Below are 26,917 nucleotides of genomic sequence, written 5' to 3'. Positions count from 1 at the left end.
GAAACAAGAATTCGCGTTATTGTTTGATCGCCGAGATGGTTTGTTCTGTCACCCTGGATTGAGAATTAATAGCCGTCCGCTCCGGATATGGACGGGAAAAGTATTTTATTTGCTCCGTTCCTCGTTGTTTCTTCTATATGGGCGCACACAAAAAGCAGCAGTTTTCTTCTGTTGCTTTTATCCCGTATCGACACGGGGTTTGCATGATGAGTTTCGAATTTGGCACTGTTAATGCCAGAGGCTGCCCGGATGCCCTAACGTCTGCGAGCGTTTTCTGAATGTTTAAGTCAATTTGCAACCATCTTGTATACAGTATCCACATATCCCGCTTAATGTACCTACAAAAATACATCACTTTTCAGGAGATATGACGACCGGGTTTTTCTGCTGTTAAGAGAGAAAAATAATCGTTCGTGAAGGACACACGTGAAGGATAAACCTGACTTAATTGGAGTCAGATACATGACAATACATAAAAATTACGAGTACAGAATTGTTTATTCCTCTAATTTTGAAAATTCAGTATGGCATGAATGCACCATGGGTTGCAATAAAAAGCCGCTACGCTTCGTGTATCGTGGATTCTATACAGTTCGGATACGTGATGTGGTGTGGGTGGAGTGGGGAGACAAATATGTAATTGAGGAGAAATTTCTCTTTACGTTCTTTGTACGCGAAGCATGATTTAATAAAATACTCTATATGCTCCGTATCTTATTTTATTACAATTCTCGGGTCGACCTACTTTTGAGATCTAAAATGCATTAGCATGTGCGACGGTTCCAACCACGATAATGGTAGTTAACCTTGCACCTTTGTGATGTGAGGTAGGCTTTTTCTTAGCAGCCTCGACCTATCTTCTTGCTACGAGAAACAGCTGGGCCTGGATGACATCCCGGCAATAGCGGACGGCAGTCGCCTTCCCTCTCAATTTTAGGCACATTTCTCTGATACTCTCGCAGAAAACTTCGACATCAACAAACATAAAGACCGTAGTAGAGAACGAATATGACATGTGGCGGGATTTCCAATTTTAGTGGTCATTTTGAACGGCAGTTGTGGATGAACGAGAAACAGCGTTCGTTTCTGAAAAGAAAGGTTAATTTCCGATAGCACTCGTATTACTTGTATTACGTTTATTGCAAAACAGGTGAAGCTCTCTTGCGCTGGATGTCACTTGTGTTCCCCTTTTCCTGACTGCGTCAATCGCAGATGGCGTTGATATAGGCCTGGTGAAGCCTTGCACCATTTTCTCGCCCACTGATCTTCATTTCTCTGGAAAAATCCAAAAAAACGTAAAACGGTTACCTCACAGAGAGATGGTCAGTTCCACGTTACATAAAAGTGTCCGGATTCTTTTGATCAGATTGCGTGTGCTGTTTCGGACCGGTTGCAATCTCAGGCGCCAGGACTTTGTGTAGAAGGAATTCGTGAACCTGTTAAGACAAGGTTACCAGACAGTGGTGCACAAGGACATTGCAGGCGGTCCGCGTGCAAATATACAAAATTTTCATCGACACAAAGTTCAGTGGGAGATGCTTTGAAAAGGAAAATTGTGCTTTCTTTCTGGACGGGAATAAAAACTGAGTACCCCTATTTTCAAACAAGTAATCCTATTTTTCGTGCCGTTTGTTACCACTTACATCTGTGTAAGTGTCATTTCACAGTTCTTATACATTATAAATAAATGCAGAAACAGAAATAATGTTGAAGAAGACTGGAGAGGTAAGTTTAGCTCAATCGATGCAGCCTTTGAAGCACTGATTAAAGGTAAACAACAGCATGCTTCTAAATGAAACATGAAGATGTTCTAAATTTAAAATTTAGTAATTACTGATTTTGAAGTCTGATTTATTTTACTCCCTATTCAGTTTATTATTCTTTTGCACAACTGCTTTATATTATTTGTGACGTAAAAGTTTAATAAGTATTTTAAATGTGACTCTTCTCTTTGTCATTGATTATTTGTATCAGAAATGGTTTAATTTAATTTCATATTATTTTCTACAAAAAAGTATCACAGGTGAACATGAACGACTCTGTAAGCTGGTGCTCCCACGAAACCTTCTTCTGTATGTCTCTTTTATAACAACATAGTAAATGATTAGCACAATGCGAAAATCATTTTTGTCAGTCCTCGTCCCCAGTTTTGTAAAGGCTCGTCGCTACTGCTGTGGAGGCCGAGTTGCCACTGTTGTTGCGGTAGGCCGAGTCTGTGAGCTCGTGAATTGGCTTCTGGTGCAGTACACCGCTAAGACAATTTCTCCCTGCCACTATGCCCACTCCTACAAATTAGTAACAAAGTCACACAAATGTTTACTTATCTTTGTGACATTGCTTGTAATATAACGAAAAACAGGCCCTCAATGACTAAGTGCGATTATTTAAAAGGACTGTCTGTTCACTTCTAAGAGTTCACTAAACAAAGTTCCCTGTCTAAGTCAGCTTTGGACGATGATCTGTAACCATGTGGGCGAGAGCTGCTCTTCTATCTTCCGACAAGGCTTCTGTTCGTTGTTGTTCCGGTCATTGGCGGATTGTACTCGGCCGGCAACTGGACGAGGCGAAGCCGTTATCTTCATCCTCAGCGCCGCCTACGGCGTTGGTGTAACTCGCGCAAGTAGCGAGTCTCTATGGCTCTGGCACCAGCTCGTATCTTTGCGCCTGTGGTGCCTTTGCCCTGGCTGTGTCTTGTTCGGACGATGCAGCACATATGTTTGTTGCCAAGCACTGAGCAGTATGGCGAAAGTCATTCCCCACCACGTGCCGTTCCTGAATCCTACGTCAGTTGTCACAGAACTTTCCGCACCACCATCACCCCTTTCCCCCCCTCCCCCACCACAGGGTTCGTAAAAAGTGAACGAACTACAGTGGTACGCCATAATTTCTAAAAATGTCAAGTGGTACGCAGCGTCAAAAATTCTGTGTATCCTTGTGTTAAGAGATACTGCTAATGCTTAAATGTGAACGGTGATTATGTAGGGAAGCGATATTAAAAATATAGTGTTAACATTTTCCAGTACATGAACTTTACCTATTCCAGTATTTTATTTATAGTCTACACAATTAATGACAAAGAAACAAGTACACACACACACACACACACACGAACGGCGTCCTGTGAGCAGGCTACAATTCTTGGCAACAAGCGAGTTGGCGTACGTGACCAGGGCGCTCTTCTGCACGGCCGCCGTTACGTAAACAGCCTGTCCGGGCCCACGCAGCGACCTGCCGGAGCAAAAAGCTAAGGGCAGGCCTTTCGCCTTCCGTTCAGAGCGCTCGTCAGTATCCCTGGCTGTTGGCCGACCACCAACCATCATCCATTTCCCAAGTTAAGCTTTTGCCAGATCCCCAGACCTTGCCTAACTGGTTCCCCAGCATTCCCCAATCCTGAAGGCGAGTTTAGGCGTTCTCTCTCTCTCTCTCTCGCTCTCTCTCTCTCTCTCTCCGCTGTATGCTTGACTTGCGACCTTTCCTTCTCGAAGATACCGCTCCTAATCGAATGCCACAGCATCTTGGTGTTTTTAAGCAGAGTAGCACATCGACCTTCACACTGCCCCATTAGAATGCTATCGAGCCTAGGGAGGGAAAAAAGCGACGGCACGTGGTTCGGATTACTCATTAAACTGTACGTCCCATTTCCCCATCTGGATACTTGGGGTGGATTAGGGGCAAAGTGGTGTCCAATCGAAGGACTTGCACTCCGCCATTGAACCTCACAAAATTATTATTATAAGGGGCAGTTAAATGAAAACGAGACAAACGAAGAAAAGTAAACTATTTATAATTTCAAAAGTAGTCGCCACAATTGTAGCAGTGGCTAGCACACTGGACTCGCATTCGGGAGGACGACGGTTCAATCCCGCCTCCGGCCACCCTGATTTAGGGTTTCCGTGATTTCCCTAAAATCGCTCCATGCAAATGCCGGGATGTTTCCTTTGAAAGGGCTCGGCCGACTTCCTTACCCGTCCTTCCCTAATCCGATGAGACCGATGACCTCGCTGTCTTGTCTCCTCCCCCATACAACCCAACCCAACACCACAACTGTAAATACATTCATCCCACTGAGAGACAAGACGGTCAGCGCCTTCACGTAAAAATGTCCGCTGTTGCCTACGGAACCATCATTGTGCCCAGGAGGGCATCTTTTCATCCGAAGCAAATCGACGGACAACTTTCTTCTGGGTTCCAAAAATACGGAAATCGCATGGGGGAAATGAGCACTATGTGGTGGATGTAAAAGAGCTTCAAGGTGCAATTCCTGCAGCGTATCTCAAACAGCCTTGGTGTCAGGTGAGCGAGCATTTTGTTGGCCGGTCGTCTCGGCTACGCTGCAGAAGTTTCGGTAGGAAGCCTTCACACATCCTCCGTACAGTCTCGATCCCTTCCCGTGCGATTTCCATATTTCTGGAGCCCTGAAGGAGGACATTCATGGCCGTCGATTTGCTTCCGACCAAAAGCTGCACGCTTGGGTACAATCATGGTCCAGTAGAAAATCACAAAAAATTTTCCATTGACCGTCTTGTCTCACAGTAGGATACATGTATTAAAAGCTATTCTGATTACTTGAGAAATAATAAACAGCTTACTTAGCGTGAATGTATGCGTTCTGGCGAAGATGATGAGTATGTCACTCGTCGAAACGTCGCAGTTTGAAGACACCGCCACCCGGCTGGAAGCCCGAGAACTCTTCGCCAGCTTACTTAGTGTCTGGTTTTCATTTCCCTGTCCATTATATTAGGAGACTAAGTGTTTGTGAATCATTGAAATATTTACTGTGTGTTCCAGGTAGGAAATGAGGCTTGCGACGGGGTCTTGGTAGACATCCGTTGTAGCTCTCTCTGCGTAAGACTGAGAGACTGCATTCTGCTCTGGGTAGACAGAAACAACCCCGGCGAGGCTCTGCGAATGAGCAACACACAAAAACAAACACTTCGTATGAGGAGGAAATATTAAGATTTAATGCTGTATCAATATTGATGTAATGAGAGATGGCAGAGTTTCTTTCTCTATATTTTTTTATCCTAGTTTCTGTCCATCTTCAAAAAAGGCAACTAAAAAGTAAAGAAACATATATGGATCTTTTTTATCAGTCTCACGTAAGATGCATTTCATATAATTTCTTCTGAAATATTATTTTCCTTCATCAATACAAAGCGCTCAACAGAGCTGACTGACATCTGAATAATTTTGAACGAACCAAAACCATCAGCAAAAGCTGTTGTTAAGAAAAAAAGAACAGTTGCTGGGCGACATTTTGAAATTCATCATCTTATGATATTTGGCTGCTGAACGTGCAAATAAAAAACACCACCAAAGAATCGAACCTAATGAAAATAAAAAATAAATACATCGAAACTCTAGTTCATTAAAATACAGTACATACTACCTTAATAACAATGTACTGAATTAAAAAACATAACAATACATGATGCATGCAGCAAAGAACGAAAATTTTTGCCAAGGCCAGGATTCGAACCCAGGTCTCCTGCTCACTAGGCAGATGCACTAACCACTATGCCTCCCTGGCACAATGGCTTTGCACAACTGCGCAAACTGCACTAGCACGCCTCCCTCCTCAATCTCAATCTCAATCCAAATTCCCATTCATGCCCCAGTCCATTTGGTATTTCCTGTAAATTCAGTGGGAATTCGGACTGAGGAGGGAGACGTGTTAGGGTAGTCCGTGGAATTGTGCAAAGCCACTGTGCCTAGGTATCATAGTGGTTAGCGCACCTACTTAGCGAGCAGCAGACCTGGGTTCGAATCGTGACCTTCTTACAAATTTTCATTCGTCGCTTCGGTCTGCGTATATACATCAAAAGGTCTCTGGGGCCAATTAATTTCATTTGACATTACTTGTAATGGCGTTAAAGGTAAGAGTATTTGTGTTACTATCAACAGTTTTACAGGACAAGGGGGACCGCAAGCTTGGATTGGGTAAGGACGGCGAAGGAAATCGCTCCTGTCCATTTGGAGCGAACCATTCCGATATTTTCCTTATGCCATTTAAGGAAATCACAGAAAACCTACATTAGGAAGGTCAGACTGTGTAACCTTCACTTAGTTGCAGAAGCAATCATCCTACTTGTTTGCTGAAGCGGATGCAAATAATGACGGTGTGATCATTTGAAAACCGATTAAATAATTACTAATATGTCTTATTCCTTTTCATGATAAAGTGAAAAGAACATAATTCTGTTTTAATACCAAGAGACAGTAAAAAACTTGATTTCAACAGTACTCATTATTTTGCTTGGCACAAGTTAATTCTAGTATAGTTATAAAGTTAACGTGAATTACGCAAATGGTAACAAGAGAGCACTGCAGAGTGCGAGAAAACACAAATAAGACTCGTCGAGATTCACCATTACATTCTTACCGAACTGTGTCAGTAATTCTAACATCTCCCTACGGCCATATAATATTTTTCTGAACTTTGGGTTGCTGTGTATAAGGATGTGACACCTTGCTCCTTATTTTCTGTGAGTAGTGTGGTCTTGTTTCGAAAATGGTACCCCCAAACTCGTTGTGTATTGTAAAGTCCAACTTGTGAGGCACAGCCATTATTAGGAATATATGAAGATAGTATCTGTACAGATACCATTGGTGATCTTGCAACTCTCGAAGAATGAAATTATATATATATATAATTATAATGAAATCTTGACCTTTAGCTGCTTACAGGTGTTGATAAATACCAACTGGGACAGTTGAAAAATTTGTGGCCCGACCGGAACTCGAATCCAGGACCTCCTGCTTACATGGCAGACGGTCTATCCGCCTGAGCCATCGAGGAGGGAGAGAACACTGCGCCTGCAGGGACTTATCTCTGGCACGCTCCCCGTGAGACCCACATGTCTAGCTTACTGATCACAAACTACATTTGTAGGGTAGATTGACTGCCGCGAGTAATGAGTATAGTGGGCGGGGGCACTACAAATGTAGTGTGTGCACAGTAAGTTGAAAATGTGGGTCTCAAGGGGAGCGTGCCAAAGATAAGTCCCTAGAGTCGCACTGTCATCTGTGTCTTCGGTGGCTCAGTCGAATAGAGCGCCTGCCACGTAAGCCAGAGGTCCGGGGTTCGAGTCCCTGTCGGGGCAAACATTTTCCAACTGTCCCTGTTGATATTTATCAACGCCTACAAGCAGCTAAAGGTCTATATTTCATTATAATTTCATTATTAGGAATGGTGTACGTGAAACTACACGCTATCAGCGTTGTCAATTGATCGTCAGTACAAAATCTCTTGAAATGAAACCGATTTAACTAAACTGTATTGCTTGCCTCTCAGTGCAGTTGGTAGCAGTCACCGTAGGTCCATGGAGGAACGAAGCGTTCCCTGGGACAGGGAAAATGCGCAGGTCATTCTCGTTTTCAAAAGTGTCGTGGAACAGAAGCGCACAACTATAGGAGTACATCAAAGTCGTCAGTAGTTATATAATTTTGGAATATGCGTTATGCCTGGTTACTATATTATTTCTAGAGCCCAAAAATAGTCTCTGTAGAATTCAACTTGGATTTCGCAAACAACGATCGTGTGAAACCCAATTCGCTCTGTTCGTCGACGAGACCGAGACGGCAACAGATACCGGCGCTAAGGTTTATGCCATGTTCTTTGGCTTGTAAAGAACAGAATAAAAGCGTATGGAGTATCAGACGGCCGGCCAGTGTGGCCGAGAGGTTCTAGGCGCTTCAGTCTGGAACCGCGCGACCGCTACGGTCGCAGGTTCGAATCCTGCCTCGGGCATGGATGTGTGTGATGTCTTTAGGTTCGTTAGGTTTAAATAGTTCTAAGTTCTAGGGGACTGATGACCTCAGATGTTAAGTCCCATAGTGCTCAGAGCCATTTTGAGTATCAGACCTGCTTTCTGATTCGGTTCATGAGTTCTCAGCAAATAGAATACAGCATGCCATTCTTAACGGAGAGTAATCTTCAGACGTAAGGGGAACTTAGGGAATACTCCAAGGGAGTATTATGTGGCCGTTGCTGTCCACAATGTACACGTCCTGACAAAAGAAAGTTAAGCACTCGGAAGAAGCGGTCGGAGTTCAATGTAACTGCCTACGTGTATGTAAATGATTAGAGTAGTAATGTTCTGTGACAGGCAGAAGCACCTCATTGTGGTCTACATTTGACCAACTGGTCGTGTCGTTCAATACCCATATTTTTTGGGCATTCGGATGTGACAGTGGCCCGATGTTTTACTGCGTTGGAACGTGAAGGCAGGAAATTCGTCAAGGTTCCGGTCGACCACAGAGTATCGCCGTATTGTACGCTGGGCACATCGAAACCCCTCCAAATCTGCGCCTGGCATCCGAGAAGGCGCAACATTGTGTGTTATCCCGCAACTTTGGTCAGAGTCTAGCAGCTGCTGGAAGAAGGAATTACCTTAACACCACAACACGAACGGTTGCGTTAAGAGAGTTGCGTGACCGGGAAGCGTGGACTGTTGATGAATGTCGCACTGTGTTCAGCGATGACTCACTGTTCTAGACTACGCTGGACGACCGTTGCCGGCGAGTATGGTAGCGACCTAGGGAGAGGTTCCATTGTTCCAGCGTTTTGGAGATGCACAGTGGTGTTACTTCTGGCGACATAGTGTGGAGGGCCATAGGACATAACTTCAGGTAACGGCTGGTAGCGATTAAGGAATCATTGAAGTCGCAACTGTACGCCACGGACATCACGTGTCCTCATGTGTTACCCCTCAAGCGATAGTGTCATGGCGCAAATTTTCAGTAGGACAATGTTCATGCACATAGGGCGCGTGTGTCTATGAATGTCTGTGTGATGTTGAGGGACTGTAGTGGCCAGAAAGGTTCGCAGAACTGTCCGTGGTAGAACATGTCTGTAACCAGCTCGAACGTCAATTCCGTCCGAGTGCGAGTGTCCAGGGTATCAAAGACCATTTACAGTAGTTGTGAGGCAGCTTGCCTCAGGAGAGGATACAACGGCTTTGACGCCGTTCCCAACCGAATCGGTGCATACATCCGCATCAGAAGGGGTGCAATGCCATACTGTAAGTGGACTCACTGCTCCCAGCTTTTTTTTTTTAATTTGACTGTTTTTTTAATTTTTTTTGTTTCCTCTTCCCTTCCTGACTGAATCATGTTTTCTTGTCAGGCAGTGTACATAAATCATTTAGTTAAGAACGTTGAAGCTACAAGAGGTTGTTGGCGGATTATGTTATTTTGTAGAGAATCGCAACGCTAGAAGGGGCATGCAGAGGATCGATGCTTGGTGCTGGCATTGGCATTTGACCCTCAACAGAAACAAATGCAATGTATTACGCATATATAGGCGAACAGACCCGTTATTCTATTACGTCATGACATGCGAACAATCAGCCGCATCTATAAAATATCAAGGAGAATGTGTATGTAGCGAATTAAAGCGGAATGACCACGCAATAGTAATAGTACGAAAGGTGGATGCCACACTGGGATGCACCGAAAGAATCCTCAGGAAGTGGGTCCCACCAACGGAGAACGTCATTTAAAAAACTATTTTAGCCGATACTTGAGTATTAGTCGTAAGTCTTTGACCTTTACCAGACAGAGAAAATAAAGAAGATACTACAAAGAGCAGAACGTTTCATCAAAAGTTCATATAGTAAGCGCGAAAGCGTCACTGAGATGCTCATCCAACTCCAGTGACAGATGATGCATGAGAGATGTCGTGCACCACTGTTCCGTTTACTGTTAAAATTCAGAGATCACTCTTACCAAGAAGGATCAATCAGTACACTGAGGTGGCAAAAGTCGTGGGATACCTCCTAATATGGTGTCCACCTCCCTTTGCCTGGCGCAGTGCAGTAACTCGACGTGGTATAGACTCAACAAGTCATTCAAAGTCCCTGCAGAAATACTGAGCCATGCTGTCTCTACAGCCGTCTATAATTGCGATAGTGTTGCCTGTGCAGGATTTTGTGCACGAACTGACCTCTCAATTATGTCCCATAAATGCTCGACGTGATTCATGTCGGACTTTCTGGGAGGCCTAACCATTCGCTCGAATTGTCCAGAATGTTCTTCAAATCAATCGCGAAAAATTGTGGTCGGTGACATGGCGCAATGGCATCCATAAAAATTCCATCGTTGAATGGCTGAAAATTGTCTCCAAGTAGCCTAACATGACCATTTACAATCGATGATCGGTTCAGTTGGACCAGAGGACCCAGTCTATTCCATATAAATACAGCCGACATCATTATGGAACCCCGACCAGATTGCACAGTACGTTGTTGAGAATTTGGATCCATGGCTTCGTGAGGTCTGCACCACACTCTGACCCTACCATCAGCTCTTACCAACTGAAACCGGGTCTGTCTAGACCACGGTTTTCCAGTCGTCTGGCGTCCAACCTATATGATCACGAGCCCAGGAGGGGCGCTGCAGGCGATGTCGTGCTGTTAGCAAAGGCACTCGGCTCGATCATCTGTGGCATAGCCCATTAACGCCACGTTTCGGCGCACTGTCCTAACCCATACGTTCCTCGTACGCCCCACATTGATTTCTGCGATTGTGTCACACAATGTTGATTGTCTGTTGGCACTGACAACTCTACGCAAACCCCGCTGCCTTCGGTTGTGACGTGACGTGAAGGCCGTCGGCCACTCTGTTGTCTGTGGTGAGAGGTAATGCCTGAAATCTGGTATTCTCGGCACACTCTTGACACACTGGATCTCAGAATGTTGAATTCCCTAACGATTCCCGAATGGAAACCGCGTTCCAAGTCTGTTAATTCCCGTATGTGTCCATAATCAGGTCGGAAACGTTTTCACATGAACCACCTGAGCTCGGCCATTGCACTTTCCTTTTATACCTTACGTACACGGTATTACCATCATCTGTGTTGTGCATATATCATGACTTTTGTCATCTGAGTGTATACTGCTCCCTATTAGTACCAGGTGTACCGGTATGAAATGAGCGTTTTTGTGTGAAAATGAAACATTAATTTTGAATTTAAAAGTTAAAAATATTTTATTCAAAGTACTGACCATTGCTTTCTATACATTTTGACCACCTTTCTGGCAATTTGTGGACACCACGCCAATAGAAATGTTCGTCTTTTGAAGCAAACCAATCAGACATCCAATTTTCGACTTCTTCGTATGAATCGAAGTGTTCCTCAGCAAATGCGTGTCCCATTGATGAAAACAAATGGTAGTCGGAAGGGGCCAAGTCTGGTGAATACGGCGGGTGGGGTAGCAGCTCCCAGCCAAGTGTTTTGATTGTATCCTGAACCAGTTTTGCTTTGTGCGCAGGTGTATTGTCGGGTAAAAAAATTACTTTGCCATGTCTTCTGGCCCATTCTGGTCTTTTTTCGATCAATGTATAGTTCAAATTGATCATTTCTTGTCTGTAGCGATTAGTATTCACAGTTTCACTGGGTTTTCGAAGCTCTTGATACACCACACCTTTCTGATCCCACCAAACACAGAGCATTGTCTTCTTGCCGAATCGATCTTGTTTTGCATTCGATGTTGATGGTTGTCCCAGATTAACCCATGATTTTTCCCCTTTAGGATTCTTAAAATAAATCCATTTTTCATCGCCAGTAACAATTCGATGCAAAATTGATTTTCTTTCATGTCTTTGAAGCAAAATTTGACAAATGGTTTTTCGGTTTTCCATCTGTCTTTTATTCAATTCATGTGGCACCCATTTTCCACACTTTTGGATCTTTCCCATAGCTTTCAAACGGTCAGAAATTGTTTGTTGTGCCGGCCGAATTGGCCGCAGGGTTCTAGGCGCTACAGTCTGGAACCGCGGGACCGCTACGGTCGCAGGTTCGAATCCTGCCTCGGGCATGGATGTGTGTGATGTCCTTAGGTTAGTTAGGTTTAAGTAGTTTTAAGTTCTAGGGGACTGATGACCTCAGAAGTTAAGTCCCATAGTGCTCAGAGCCATTTGTTTGTTGTGCAACATTTAGCATTGCTGCCATTTGCTTCTGACTCAAAGTATCATCTTCATCCAATATTGCTTGCAGTTCGGCGTCTTCGAACTTTCTGATGGTCTTCCACGTTCTTCATTTCTTACATCAAAATCATTATTTCTGAACCGTTGAAACCATCTTTTGCATGTTGCTTCTGATAGAGCATGATCACCATATGCCTCTACAAGAATTCGATGCGACTCTGCAGCACTTTTTTTCAACTGAAAACAAAAAAATTAATGCTTTCCGCAAATCATCAATTTCTGGTACAAAGTTCGACATTGTTAACACGATGAAAACATATGATATTGTTTGTTCCACGACTTGATGTATACTAAATAACTTTGACGGATGTCATACCAACCAAACAAAAAAAAAAAAAATTAAGGCTCGTTCGCAACAAATGTTCCCTATCGACACATTTGTATCTTAACGCTCATTTCATACCGGTACACCTGGTATATCTCGGGAAAATACTGTGAAGATAAAATCAGAGTTATTTGAGCTCTCCTAGGTTTACCAGCAAACGTTTTTCCCAATACCATTTGCGACTGCAATGGAAATAGTGGTAAATTTCAGTGATACACGAACCGCAAGGTAGCTTGCAGAGTACAAATGAAGATGTAGATTTGTATCATTTCAGTCATTCACATATCACCTCATTCGCATCTCTTCCGTTACACAAGCGGTGTTTCCGATTGTGAGAATCCCCTTATATAAGATTGAGCATTGAAAGCCGGCCAAGAGTTCGCGGAAGGTCAATTGTTACGAGACACTACGGCAGATGCATATCAAGCTGAAGAGGGAAGCTACAGTCCTTGACTTCGTAAGCGGACTGGGCAGGACAGGAAGTCGGACTCAGTGCTGTTGGGCTAGACTACAGATAACTCAGATATGTATTCCTGCGAGGTTGTCCAACAGGAAAATCAGTTTCCTATTTGTCTAAATCGCCTGCACTGAAGACAGCAACGGTTGTTTTCAACTGGTACGTTTAATTAACCTCGTCAACGAAGGTTTAAGGGGATGAAAATATGAAACTTTTAAATTTGTTATGATGGTTTGTGTGAAAAAGGGCCAAATTAAAATTTAAAGGTCTTAAATATCAGTTTAAGTGGCAGATTCAGACACGCACACTTTTTGCTCTGTGACTCCTCTCGCTACGTTCTTTGCAGTCGTAAGCCTAGGGACACCATTTTTTGTTGCTTTGAGCTTTCAGCTATTGGCTAAACTGTTGTCTTGCATTCAGTTTTTTCCTATAGCAACGACGTAACAAGTGCGTTTTTTTGTTTCAAAGCAAAGAAATGCCGAGATCTATCTCCAAAGTTTACAGGGAAAGAAATGGAGGATGTGAAAGAAAGCAAATAAGAAATATTATAAGTATACGAGAAGTTTATACCCATTTATCTAGAGATAGTTGGTAAATTTTAGGTTAGGTGACACTAACTCCTTAGTAAGCACAGAAACAAATGGAAGTTGATAGCTGGGTGTTGTGTGCTGTCCTTAGGTTAGTTAGGTTTCAGTAGTTCTAAGTTCTAGGGGACTGATGACCATAGATGTTAAGTCCCACAGTGCTCAGAGCCATTTGAACCATTTTTTTTGAAATGGAAGTGCCTCTATTCACAGCTCGTCTAGAAAGTAACTTTTTCATTATTTGTAGTGATGGTGCAGAACACTCTGAAACCAGTGGCAGAAATATAATGCTGGATATTAATATACTTTCAGAAACTAAATTCGTTGTTAGTAATAAGTACCTAGCATGAATGATTAAGTACTGATACCCCACAAGTAGGGTTGGGATATTTTAAGGAAAAACACATGGAATATGGACCCCCATATTTCGTGAAATGTTTCATGGAATACACTTTATTGCTTAACAATAATATTAAAATTACAATTTAAAAAGCATTGTTAAAAGAATAAAACGCTCCCAATGATTTTAAAAAATTTGAACGCCATTAAGAACAGGGCTTGAAATCAGAAGTATTTCGTTCCCAAATACAACAAAGATGTCACACTAACTAGGCGTGGCTGCACACGGGCTCAACAAACAATTTTATCAGTAAAATGGAATACAATGATAGCCACTAACTGTACTAACAATTTTCAAGCATGGATAACACGTTAAACAAGTGGATAATGCCCATCCAAAATACAGAAAGGATAGCAAGTCATGCCACTAATTGTGGCTGCTGGAAATCCTTAATAAAAATGCCTTAAGCAATAAAATACAGTCTCCCAAAATACAGGCAGAGCTGGGAAGGCAAACAATTTAAATGTGTCTACCAACTGGTACAAACCAGCACAAACATTGACAATTACCCTTACATAAACATACAGTTGCCGAAAATACAAGTTGAGCTGTGAGGACTGCAGTTTAAATGTGACTTCCATCTGGTACACACTAGCAGAAACGTTGACAATGACCCTTAATAAAAACTGCAGTTGTTCATAATGCAAGGTAAGGTGAGAACTGCAGCAGACAACAATCACAGCCAACAAGGAAAAAGCAGGCAAATTTTATTATGACTGTGGGTCAAAGGGAAGGTTCAACAGTTAATACTGATGAGTAAAACGCCTTAAAACATAATGCACTCCAGAAGTAGCAATAAGAGTGCAAGATTTAAACGAGTAGTTGAAGAGCAGGTATAGTGAGAGGGAACTTCAGGCTTGCAAAGCCCAGACGTCATGCGATGGTAAAGTGCCACCACAGCAGAAAGCGAACACGTCTCTGCTCCGGGCCCAGGGAACAGGAACGCGTCGCCCACTGCCAAATCTACCCTGCCAATACACATCAAAAGGGAACAGTAATCTGCGCAAATGAGGCTACAGAAGAGAATGCCTAAGATGCAGAAAATCAACTTCTCGTGTACATGTACAAGTTACAAGGTTAACACTCCTTAAAATTACTTGTAATTTAGAAGCCGAAATATCAGCGCCTGCGGATGCAATGATTAAGCCATACTCATCTGCAAAGGGCGCTTTGCCTCCGACATAGTGTATTACAAATTTAATTTCGTCGAATCAGTTTACAACAGAGAATGCACGTACGGTTTCACGGTGTATGGCCTGCAACAACAAACTGCGATGAGGTACACTGACTTATGATCATACAATCACTCGGAGTCGCATTGATATAACAGGTCCTATTCCACATTAACACACACATGGCCTTACAACAAGTACCCAAAAAAATAGAAAACGACACTTAACTCCACTCAGACGGGAAGGAGCCGTGACTTCCAGGATTCCAGCCGGAGTGTTATTGCCACCAATCCGTATAATCGGTCATCGAGGTGCCGTAAAATTAAAGCTTGCAGAGTATGCCGAGAACTTGTCGACGAGGTTACATGCGACGTCCGCTGCTCTTCTCGCAACTCGCCGCTATCAGTACTTAAGCGAGCCGGCAAGGCTTGCCTCCGACTCATTTAACGTTTCGCAGCTTCTCGAGGCCCGTACCGGACAGCCGAAGTCTGCCAAATGCAAAAACTTTCCAGCCAACTAACAGTACCGCGACCCGCCAAATCAACAGCACACCCGACCACCAAAGACTCTAGCTCGCGACATGTGATCGATATAGGCAACCCACGTAGTTCGTAGCGCCAGCGGAGTGCCATGCCGTTAAGATTATAGCTGCCACGGCTCAAGTACAATAAAATTTGAACTCAGACTTTGAACTTTAATGTACCTGTGCTCTGGAACCATTCATCACACAACAATGAAGCTCTAATAATCGATTGCCATAGTACATGCACATCAAGAGACATTCCTTTTTATCTTTCGAGCTATGCTGGGAAAGACCGTAAGACTTTTTCAATTTCAAAGATTTGATAGAAATTTATTATTATTGTTGTGTAGTATTCTGCCTAGTGGCAGGTCCATGTCTTCGAACGGAGAATTTCTGATTCCACTGTTCCCTGTCTTCAGCTTCTTCCTTCAGTCTGTTGTGTCTCCTTCCATCTTTCATGTCGTCCAGATGTTGAATTCTTCTTCTTCCTCGTCCTGCGTTTCCTCTGAGTTTCCCTTCGATGACATCATGTATGAGACCCTCTTCTCGTTGAAAGCAGCTTTGGCCATGGCGATTCTTTCTCGGATTTCGTTGGTGCAGTGGGCATCCTTTGTGATAAAACTTCCCAGGTTGTCTGGTTAAAAGCATATGCGACACTCATCGGGAAAGAGAACGTGATTCCAATCCTGAACGGTCCATTCGGCATGTTGTTGGGCCCATCTGTAACGCGCTGCGTGGTGTCGTGGTTGCAAAGATGGACCTCGCCATGGACGTCGGGAGTGAAGCTGCGCATCATGCAGCCTATTGCGCACAGTTTGAGTCGCAAAATGACGTCCTGTTGCTGCAAGATAAGCATTATTGAACATGGTGGCGTTGCTGTCAGGGTTCCTCCGAGCCATAATCCGTAGGTAGCGGTCATCCACTGCAGTAGTAGTAGCCCTTGGGCGGCCTGGGCGAGGCATGTCATCGACAATTCCCGTCTCTCTGTATCTCCTCCATGTCCGAACCACATCACTTTGGTTCACTCCGAGACGCCTGGACACTTCCCTTGTTGAGAGCCCTTCCCGGCACAAAGTAACAATGCGGACGCGATCGAACCGCGGTATTGACCGTCTAGGCATGGTTGAACTACAGACAACGCGAGTCGTGTACCTCCTTCCTGGTAGAATAATTGGAACTGATCGGCCGTCGGACCCGCTCCTGTAATAGGCGCTGTTCATGCTTGTTGATTTACGTCTTTGGGCGGGTTTACTGACATATCTGATCAGTCAAAGGGACTGTGTCTGTGATACAATGTCCACAGTTTCTCTACCCTTCATCAAAAAAGTAACGGATCAAATCGGTAAGATTTTAAGGAAACATAACGTTCGACCGATTTTCAGACGAACTAAGAAAATAGGCAAGCACTTCGTTCCGTTAAGGATATACGTCCCCCTCTGTCTGGAAGTGATGTATACAAGATTCCGTGTACATGTGATAGGGTCTACATTCGAAGAGAAGTGTGAACACACGACTGAAGAAACATAAAAGTCTTTGCCAACTAGGGGAAAACAGACAAGTCAGCCGTGGCGGAACATGCTCTTCAGTCGGGTGATCACGTAGTGAAATTGTCGGAAACTGAAGTTTTATGTACTATGACGAACTATTATCCACGGCTATATACAGAAGCCATCGAAATATATAAACATGGGGATAATTTTAACAGAAAAGAAGAAGCTATGAAATGTCAGCGATATATGGACAATGGCGCTACAGAATCGATGAATAAGTTTTTATCTATGACGTACTATGATCGACAGTTATATTTTATCCTTGACAAGGTTTATCTCTGCTATCGCGTGAAATCCAGACCACGGCCACTTTCCACGGTATTTAGACAGTTCTTTGACGTCCGACTCGTCAATCGGCAAGACTCAGCACAACCAGAAGCACTTCCGAAGATGTCCAACGTAGCTTTGGACGAAACGTCAGGGATGGAGGAGTTCCGTGGACCACAGCCATACAACCCGGAAGAATTCTCGATAGCTGAAACATCCGGTCGTGAAAGCCTTCATTTTATGATTCGAAAATAATGTTTTCTCCATGGTTTACGAAGATGTTGCCTAGTACTCCGGAAACAGCTACAGCCGTAGGTAGATCTTCTTTCATTTATTGTTCTTGGTTGAATTTAGTATAGTTTGGCTGAGTTACAGAGTTGTAACAGTTTAATTATGTCTTCGATTTATTATGTAGAAAGTTGGCTGTATATTCTCCTCATTCTTCCTGTATGTTTCATCCGTTCCCTAGCAGGAGCACAAATACACATGCTTTCTACATTAAAAGATTTCAGTGCTACTGTGCATAGAATCTGTATAACACTTATGATTTATTTGTTGGCTGGTGGTTTCTATTGTTTTAACAATTTCAAAACTGTAGTACTAGTTGAACTGTGCTTGCATTTGTTTTGTTAGGATATATGTAGAGCTTGCCCAAAACCCACTATAGGCCTGACGAGAATGACTGCCACACGAATTTTTGACCTCCTGAAAGACTCTTTATTTTTTTTCTTCGTCTACAGTTCATTCATTATTTTACAGCATTGACTGTTAGATGATGTGTATGATGGAGAACGTTATTGTTTGCTGCCTCATAAAATATTAATATTATTCCTTTGTGAGTGTGCATTTTTTGTAGCACCTGTCGCTGGAGTTTTTTCGTAATTTCTGTGAAGTTCCACTGCAAAGTAGACGAAATAGTAACGAACCGAGACATGTTACATTCGTGCACATTACACTGCGTTTGTTGAAGTCGTCTGCCAGTCCTTCCAAAATCATTTATTTGCATTTAACGATAATTTTCCACTGATTCGACCTCTGTGTCCAACTGTGTCGTCCGTGAACACTCTTAGAGATATACCAACGTTATAAACAATATCATTTCTGAACATTGTGGAAGTTACTTTGCTGTTTCACTTCCTTGAGACACGCCATACCAAGATCCTTGTTGAAACTGCACACAAAAAGTCGGAAAAGCTCACCTGTCTGAAATAACATTTCGTTTTTGGAACAGGCCGCTATCTTTTCCACGAGTGAACTGTTTCGCTGAGTTCTGGTTGAGAGAGGATGAGATGCAGAGTTCGCGTATCAGAAGGCACATCAGCCTCTGGCGGTGTCCAGCACTGTCTCAACCTTGGTCCTCTGCAGAATCGAAGGCTACCTCTCGATGCCAGCAGTCGAGGTCAACCAGAAGGACTCAGTCCGGACTTCTCCATCGGTACAAACGGTGAGCCACAACATAGGCCTACGCTTCAAATATCGCTCATCATTTTGCTTTCTTAAGGCTGTTGCGAAGCGAAAAAACTGCACTATAAACGTCAAATAGGATGGTTGTTCAAGCAGACCACTGATAAATGCTTCTGGAGTTGAACATCACGTTGTCTCATAACGTCTATCCTTTTTGATTGTTTTATGACACCATGAATCTGGATGCCCTCAGGGTGAACTCAGGACTAAGCAAGCCGTGAGTAATCAAAATTTCTGACGGCAGTAACTTCGGAGTCGAGCATCGGTCTCGCACCAATTTCGATTACTCATATTTTCATTACAATGCAGGTTCAGAATTTCTGACCAATTTTCACTACTATTTCATATCATCATATCTTCATAGATTTCATCCATATTTCAGTGCGTCTAATTACATTGAGCTCCGGACTAGCACGTCTTCGTCGCAGTTAAGCTGCACTAATAATAATAATAATAATAATACTTACTCCGTTAAGTTTACGGAAAGACTGTGACGCAAGACTGTCAGGACCGTACAGTGGAAGTGGTAACTGTCCATCAGAGTAGACCTTGATGCTTTAACTGACGTGTGTGCTCCCTATATAGTTCCCTTTCTGCATACCAGACGGGCTTGTAGCTTTTTAGAGCAAATTACGCATCAGAATTAATGGTTTGTCATTACGGCACGCTATGCTCAACTATAATTATTTATACGGCAAACCAAAAATTCTTTTAAAAAATTCCTGCGAAAGATGTTATTTCAGTTGTTGTTTCCTGTGCTAATTTTCACGCTGTTACCACACTGGTTGACTTTTACGAGGACTCCATGACAAGTTCTTGACCAGGCAAAGATGTGGTGTTTTTGGTTTTGTTATATTGGTACACGTTAGCAATAACGTAAGCCATGTTTCTACTTGTTACATGGAATAGCTATTCCTCAGTGCCTTTATAGTGTGGTTGTACTCCGTGTAATTCGTTGAAATGGATTGACTGATTTAGCATGCAGACATAACTTTTTAGTTTTGGACAGTTTATCGCCAACGGAAACTTTTTCAAACTTATCGAAGACATAAAATGACTGTGCTCCTTCATTTCTAAAATTTAAGAAAAGGAAGGATTAATTTAAACGTGGCGCTGCTTCTGTCGAAGATGAGTCGCGTGAAAGCGTACATCTAGAAATTACACAATTTGGTATTACACGATCAGTGGTTGAAAATGTACTTGAACCTGTTTAAGGAGAATTAAAGTTCACTTCAAACGGAAATGTTGCAGTGGTCGCCCTAGTCTCACTTACAACATTAGCTGTCAACATTTACATGAATTCTCTAATTTGAGTCGAATAATGGATGTATCAGTTTAGGTTACTGTCATATAAATGAAATGGTCTACTTGGTAGTAACGATGTCTGCTCGAATCCGGATTCAAGTGTTGCCTCCTAAGAGACAAATATTTTTATATCGTTCCATTGTAGGGAGAGGGTGCTGTACCTTGGTACACTTTGCAGACTTCCGCCTCCAGCCGAACCTTCAATAAAAGTTCAATTTATTTTCTTATTCCATTTTTAAAGGAGGTTACTCACTTCTTATGTACTGCAGTCTTTTTCTGAAATTACAAAAATTATTCCGGAAATTTAAGGTTTTTCCAAATATAAAAACGTGTTCCAAGATACAACATGGTCGTCTACCTGGGCAGAAATATTCTGTTGAGGTTTAAAAGCGTTGCACGAGAGTATCTTGTTAACATTGTACTTAATCGCCTGTAATATTATTACTGTACTACACTCCAACAACCAGTAAGCCGCAAGTTACAGTTTGAAACAGAAGCTACTGGAATCTAACACAAATTTCCATTTCCAAGATAGATGAAATTGATAAAACATAAAGGAAACTCAGTTAATTTGCAAATATCACATGTTTCATGGTAGAAGACCACTATCAGTTCGAGGTACAAGATGGTGCACGACCGATGAAGTACAGCTTAATAATCCACACACTATATAACTAGTTTTAAAAACGTAAAGGATTTTACTTCCCATAAAATTCTGCAACTGAATAATTAACAGTATATTCCAAATAGATTTAATATATTACACAGTACTTAAATATCAAGAATGTGAAATATTTAAAAGTGTAGTACAAAACATAAGCTCATGTTTAACAACGACTCAAACTGTAGGAAATGGCTGAATTGTCTATGGGGCTCTCTAGCGCACGTTCCTTAATGAGATTCTAAAATCAGTCCCTGGACTTACGTACCGACCAAAAAGCATATATAACTAGGTACAACATTCATATAATTAGGTACAACATTCTCCCCTATCTGCTCAAGTGCAGAGGTGTGGACGAAGATTTCTGACGTGACCGTGTGAAGCACCCGAGGTACATAGGAAGTACACATTAAGCGTACTTAGGATGGCCAGATAATTATTTGAACGCTGAAGTAAATGAAGGAACAATAGGATTTAACGTGCCGTCGAGGTCGCGATCATTGGAGGCGCAGTACAAGCTCAGATTCGACAGGGACACGTAACGAAATCGGACGAATCATCTTCGAGGATGTGATGCTACAATTTTCCATAAAGGATTCAGGGAAACCATGAAAGACCTAAATCAAGACGGCTGGAGATTTAAACTCCGCTCCTTCCGAATGCGAGTCCTGTGTCTTATTCACTGCGTAATCTTAGCCGTTTGGACGTCAAGAACAGATTCAACTGAGTCTTTTTCCACTGCGGTTAGTGTTTTCTGTCAGAATCTGTCACGAAGATGCACACACGAACACACTTGACAGTTCACAAGCGGTGCATGTGTGTACCAGGGGCTAAGTTGATACCGTTATAAACTTTTTACGAGACCTTCAGATGATCGGCGTCTGGCACAAATATTGACGCAAATACAAGTAACGTAAAGCGCGTAATTAGACGTCTAACTACACGATAGAAGATCATAAATAGTATCTAGGAGTTTCTGGTGGATAGGCGGGCACTACGGAAGTAATGTGCAGCAAGATGAGTATTTGGGTCGCGTGGGAGTCGAGTTCAGATAGCTGGGGCCATGAGGCGACCTCTCGCATCAAGTTGGAAATCCGGTCCGGCACAGGTTGTTATTTGTCGCCACTGAATTATTTCAATGGCCTCATGATACTGAGATCTGTGACTGACTTTCATCTTATATCGAGAAAGGCTGCACTATTCGCCACAGGTTGGTTTAGCGTGAGAGTTCCACAGAAATGATAAAAGAACAGCAATGGCAGGAGCTACAAGAGCAATTCTGTGCACCGTAAGCGCCTTTCTAACAAAATTCAGAGAGTTCAAGTTCCAGTACATCGAGAAAGGTATTGCTTGTTCCGACATACATCTTTCGTAGTTACCTCGACGCAAAAATAAGAGAATTTAGGAACCATATGGAAAGGTAGTGACATTCTCTCTGCCTGCGAACCATCTGCGGGGTGAAACGGGAGGATAAGTGATTTTCTTTCGGGGGTGGGGGCTGAGACTGAAATACGTCTCAGAGGTGGAGCTCTGTAGGCTATGAGATGCAATCGCTCTCCTGTATGTTCTCCTTAGTGCAGGTATTACAACCAGCTGCTATCCTGGAAGCAAAATACACTACTAGCCATTAAAATTGCTACACCAAGACGAAATACAGATGACAAGCGGGTATTCATTGGACAAATATATTATACTAGAACGGACATGTGATTACATTTTCACGCAATTTGGGTGCATAGATCCTGATAAATCAGTACCCAGAACAACCACTTCTGGCCGTAATAACGGCCTTGATACGCCTGGGCATTGAGTCAAAAAGAGCTTGGATGGCGTGTACAGTTACAGCTGCCCATGCAGCTTCAACACGATACCACAGTTCATCACGAGTAGTGACTGGCGTATTGTGACGAGCCAGTTGCTCGACCACCATTGACCAGACTTTTCAATTGGTGAGAGATCTGGAGAATGTGCTGGCCAGGGCAGCAGTCGAACATTTTCTGTATCCAGAAAGGCCCGTACAGGACCTGCAACATGCTGTCGTGCATTATCCTGCTGAAAGGTAGGGTTTCGCAGGGATCGAATGAAGGGTAGAGCCACGGGTCGTAAAACATCTGAAACGTAACGTCCTCTGTTCAAAGTGACGTCAAAACCAACAAGAGGTGACCGAGAAGTGTAAACAATGGCACCCCATACCATCACGCCGGGTGATACGCCAATATGGCGATGACGCATACACGCTTCCAATGTGTGTTCACCACGATGTCGCCAAACACGGATGCGACCATCATGATGCTGTAAACAGAACCTGGATTCACCCGAAAAAAATGACGTTTTGCCAGTTGTGCACCCAGGTTCGTCGTTCAGTACACCATCGCAGGCGCTGCTGTCTGTGATGCAGTGTCAAGAGTAACCGCAGCCATGGTCTCCGAGCTGATAGTCCATGCTGCTGCAAACCCGTCGAACTGTTCGTGCAGATGGTTGTTGTCTTGCAAATGTCCCCGTCTGTTGACTCAGGGATCGAGACGTGGCTGCAAAATCCGTTACAGCCATGCGGATAAGATGCCTGTTATCTCGACTGCTAGTGATACGAGGCCGTTGGGATCCAGCACGGCGTTCCGTATTACCTTCCTGAACCCACCGATTCCATGTTCTGCTAACAATCATTGGATCTCGAGCAACGGGAGCAGCTATGTCGCGATACGATAAACCGCAGTCGCGATAGGCTACAATCTGACCTTTATCAAAGTCGGAAGCGTGATCGTACGCATTTCTCCTCCTTACACGAGACATGACAACAACGTTTCACCAGGCAACGCCGATCAACTGCTGTTTGTGTATGAGAAATCGGTTGGAAACTTTCCTCATGTCAGCACGTTGTAGGTGTCGCCACCGGCGCCAACCTTGTGTGAATGCTCTGAAAAGCTAATCATTTGCATATCACATCATCTTCTTCCTGTCGGTTAAATTTCGCGTCTGTAGCACGTCATCTTCGTGGTGTAGCAATTTTAATGGCCAATAGTGTAACATATGACGGACGAAGCAAGGAAGACATAAAAAGCAGATTAGCACAACAAAGAAGGCATTCCTGGAACATATGATTATGTGGGGGTGAATCATGGACTGCGGGGGAAACGGAGGAGAAAAGAATTGAAGCATTTGAGATGTGGTGCCACAGAACGATGCTGCAATGTAGGTGGGCTGATAATAAATGAGGTGCTTCTCCGCAGAATCAGCGAGGGCATAAATATTTGTGGAAAATGAAAGAAGCGACAAGATGATAGTACATGTGTCGAGACACTAGAGAATGACGGCCATGGTACGAGAGGCAGCTATAAAGGGTAAAAACTGTAGGGAAGCCCGTGTTTGGAATATATGAAACAAATAATTGAGGACTTAGTCTGTTAGTGTTACTCTGAGGTGAAGTAATTGGCACAGGAGAGGAAGTACTAGATTACCGCATCAAACTAGTCAGAGGACTGATTTAAAAAGAATAAGCGAAGAATGTATCCACCCAGTTAGCCTGGAGATAGCCATGCGGAGGCAGGCACCAGATATACTTACGTAACGGTGACGTAACACTTCTGCAGTGCAGAACTGGAGGCGAACCTGTTGAACCTATATCTGCAGAAATTGACAGTCATGCCCCAGACTTGAAACACGATTTCGTAATTTTGCACACCTGTTTCCTCCAATCGTTTGTGACCTGTGGACGTGTTTCTAACTGCAGGACGAAGTACGAAGCAAAATCTTTATCTTGCTAAGATTGGTGGAGCGTAGCGCCCAAGTTTCGTGCGATGTGCTGGTGCACACACTTTTGTGCTGTGCAATTACGCAGTCTTTAAGAATGCATTAGGTTGTCAATATCCTACTTAAACCATCCGAATTTTCGATGGACCGATTTAAAACAGGAAATGAGTGCTGTTTTAATAGTGCCAGGGTAAAGACATATGAATCATGGTTATTGAAAGAGAGTAACTAATTTGTACATTACTTCTCTTGTTCCATCGTTATCTTTGCACCAGCGTCTTTGGTCATATTGTAGTTTGATCATTGTGAAGTTTTTAAACATTGCGTGTTGTGAAGTAGTCCTTGTATGTTACGAAGATATGTAGATTAAGTGTTAAATCACAATAAAAGTCTCGTAAAACACCCTCTTCCTTCCTTTCTAAAATGGCTTTTGTTCAGTTTGTCTTGTGAACGTGAGTTTTTTACATCAAGTATCTTGATTAGATTCGTCATGTTATTTAGTAGTTGATTATGGGAAATATTATGTAAACTTTTTAGAGAACCTTAGACACCATCGTTTCGATTGGCAAATCCTAATCATGTGGTGATGATAACGATGTCATAGATAAGGCGTGTTGTGTAGGACTCCGTACATGACAGTAAGGAGAGGTGGACTACAGAGTGGTACGGCAGCTGTCTTGTAGGAAAGCTGGACAGGTGCAGAAATGAAGAGCGAAGAGTCAAATACAGCAAACAAAAGCTTTACTTAACTGATACTTTTCTCCAAGTGTACGAAAACTCATTAGAAATAATGCAGCAATAAGTAAGATTTCAGCTAACACAATAACAACAAGGATGAGGCTCTCTGAACTTAAGCACGAACGACGGTGTCAGAGCCGCGTTTAGGCAGCGACTGCGTAGCGTCACGTGGCGAAGTGGCTTCGAGTGCGAGTGAGTTTTGTGACTGCCGCCGGCAGAGGACCCGCTGGAGTAGTGATGGGCTAAACTGCGATTTTCCGATATCAGTGATTTCTGTGAATGCTACTTTTCAGTATCTGTTATTCTTAACTGTGATTTGTCGCAGTTAAGAGTCGCAGTTAAGGAACCTAAGTCGCGTATCCCTCCGCCACTGCTACTTCTGCTACTTCCGCGATTTCTGCGATTTCTGCTACTTCTGCGATTTCTGTGACTTCTGCGATTTCTGTGACTTCTGCGATTTCTGTGACTCCTGCGATTGCTGCGACGTACCACCGTATGAAAAAGTTACATCTGTCCACACAGAAAATTGCATCTCAACAAACCTGTCATTGGTAAGTATATTTTACGTTTATTCTTCCGTTGGCTTTAATTTTGTATTAAAGAAACAACTGTGAAAATATTAATAGTGTAATTAATATGTAAGTAGCCGCACAGTACCGTAATAGTTCGTGTTTAGAAAATGAATTCTAACATATTGTTATGTTCATAGGTACCTGAACTACATTTCAGTCACTCAGTAAAGTGATAATTCAAAATATCATTGTCAACAGATCTGAAGAAATTGCCAGTCTTTAGACCGTTTTCGTCAGACGACAGGTTAGTTTCTAAGCGTTTTGATGGACTTAATTACTTCATTGAGATCGTTCTTGCGAATGTGATATAGCAAATAGTAGCAAATGTGATATAGCAAATATTAGCAATCTACTCTGTCAATTATATTGCTAGTAATTAGTGACAGCAAAAATTGTTTAATAATCCTTGTGTTTTTGCAGACGCAGTTCTGACTGATTACTGGTTGCTGTACATATCTATCCACATCAAGGCTGTTGAGAGAGACTCGTGAAGATTCAAGACAGCTCTTAGAGGATTTGCAGTTTAAAAGTGAAATAATTATGAAATAAGTGTATGACTGATTAAAGTGTTTTATTGAAGTTGTTGTGCGATTTTAAAGGAATAATAAATGTTAAATACATTGAGTGAATAATAAAAATCTCATTTTCCACATGTTAAGCTGTCCTACACCCGTAATTTTTCGCCACTTATTTATTGGTAAACACTTGTTGGAGAGTGACATGCCGCCCCCCCCCCCCCCCCCCTTTCTCCACAATCTTGGTGTGACACTGACCTGTAACATATCCCGAAGTCTACAATATGCATTTTGAGGCTGTTGATATGAAAGTGGGAAGTACAGATCTTCCAGTTAAATCAGGAATAGCTTAAGTGCATTACTTGAAAGTGACACAGGAAAAGCTTACTTATGTAGGTGGTAGTAGTGTCGGCAAAAAGTTCTTGTGTGTGAAGTTGCCATGTAGAACACCAGGTGTAAAACTTTTCTCCCGAGTCTTGAACTGTGAGGCATTCATATGACTGTTTTCATTTCTCTACACTTATACAGATGTCTGAGTTCTGCTGTGTTAACATTGCAAAGTCCTGTAGGCATGTGGAGTATTAACCAAAACTGTCATATTGGAAGCAGAATCAAACACATTTGTTACGTTACTCGATATTTTCAGGAG

At 42.8% G+C, this 26,917-nt stretch overlaps 1 protein-coding gene, 1 long non-coding RNA gene and 1 other non-coding gene across 3 annotated transcripts in view; 2 read left to right on the top strand and 1 right to left on the bottom strand.

Moving 5' to 3' along the window:
* Window positions 1–26,917, top strand: part of LOC126476210 (pyridoxine/pyridoxamine 5'-phosphate oxidase-like) — a 199,502-nt gene that overhangs the window by 71,456 nt on the left and 101,129 nt on the right. The gene's annotated exons all lie outside the window — the stretch shown is intronic.
* Trnat-agu (transfer RNA threonine (anticodon AGU)) lies at window positions 5,459–5,530 on the bottom strand. Its single transcript has one exon. It is a non-coding gene; the product is annotated as a tRNA-Thr (tRNA).
* Window positions 25,632–26,253, top strand: LOC126476226 (uncharacterized). Its single transcript, XR_007586808.1, has 3 exons — window positions 25,632–25,732; window positions 25,891–25,997; window positions 26,174–26,253. It is a non-coding gene; the product is annotated as an uncharacterized LOC126476226 (long non-coding RNA).

Source organism: Schistocerca serialis, chromosome 1 (assembly GCF_023864345.2).
Source record: "Schistocerca serialis cubense isolate TAMUIC-IGC-003099 chromosome 1, iqSchSeri2.2, whole genome shotgun sequence".
NCBI lineage: Eukaryota > Metazoa > Arthropoda > Insecta > Orthoptera > Acrididae > Schistocerca > Schistocerca serialis.
Note: the sequence above shows the minus strand (reverse complement) of the source record. Positions and strands in the feature narration are given on the sequence as shown.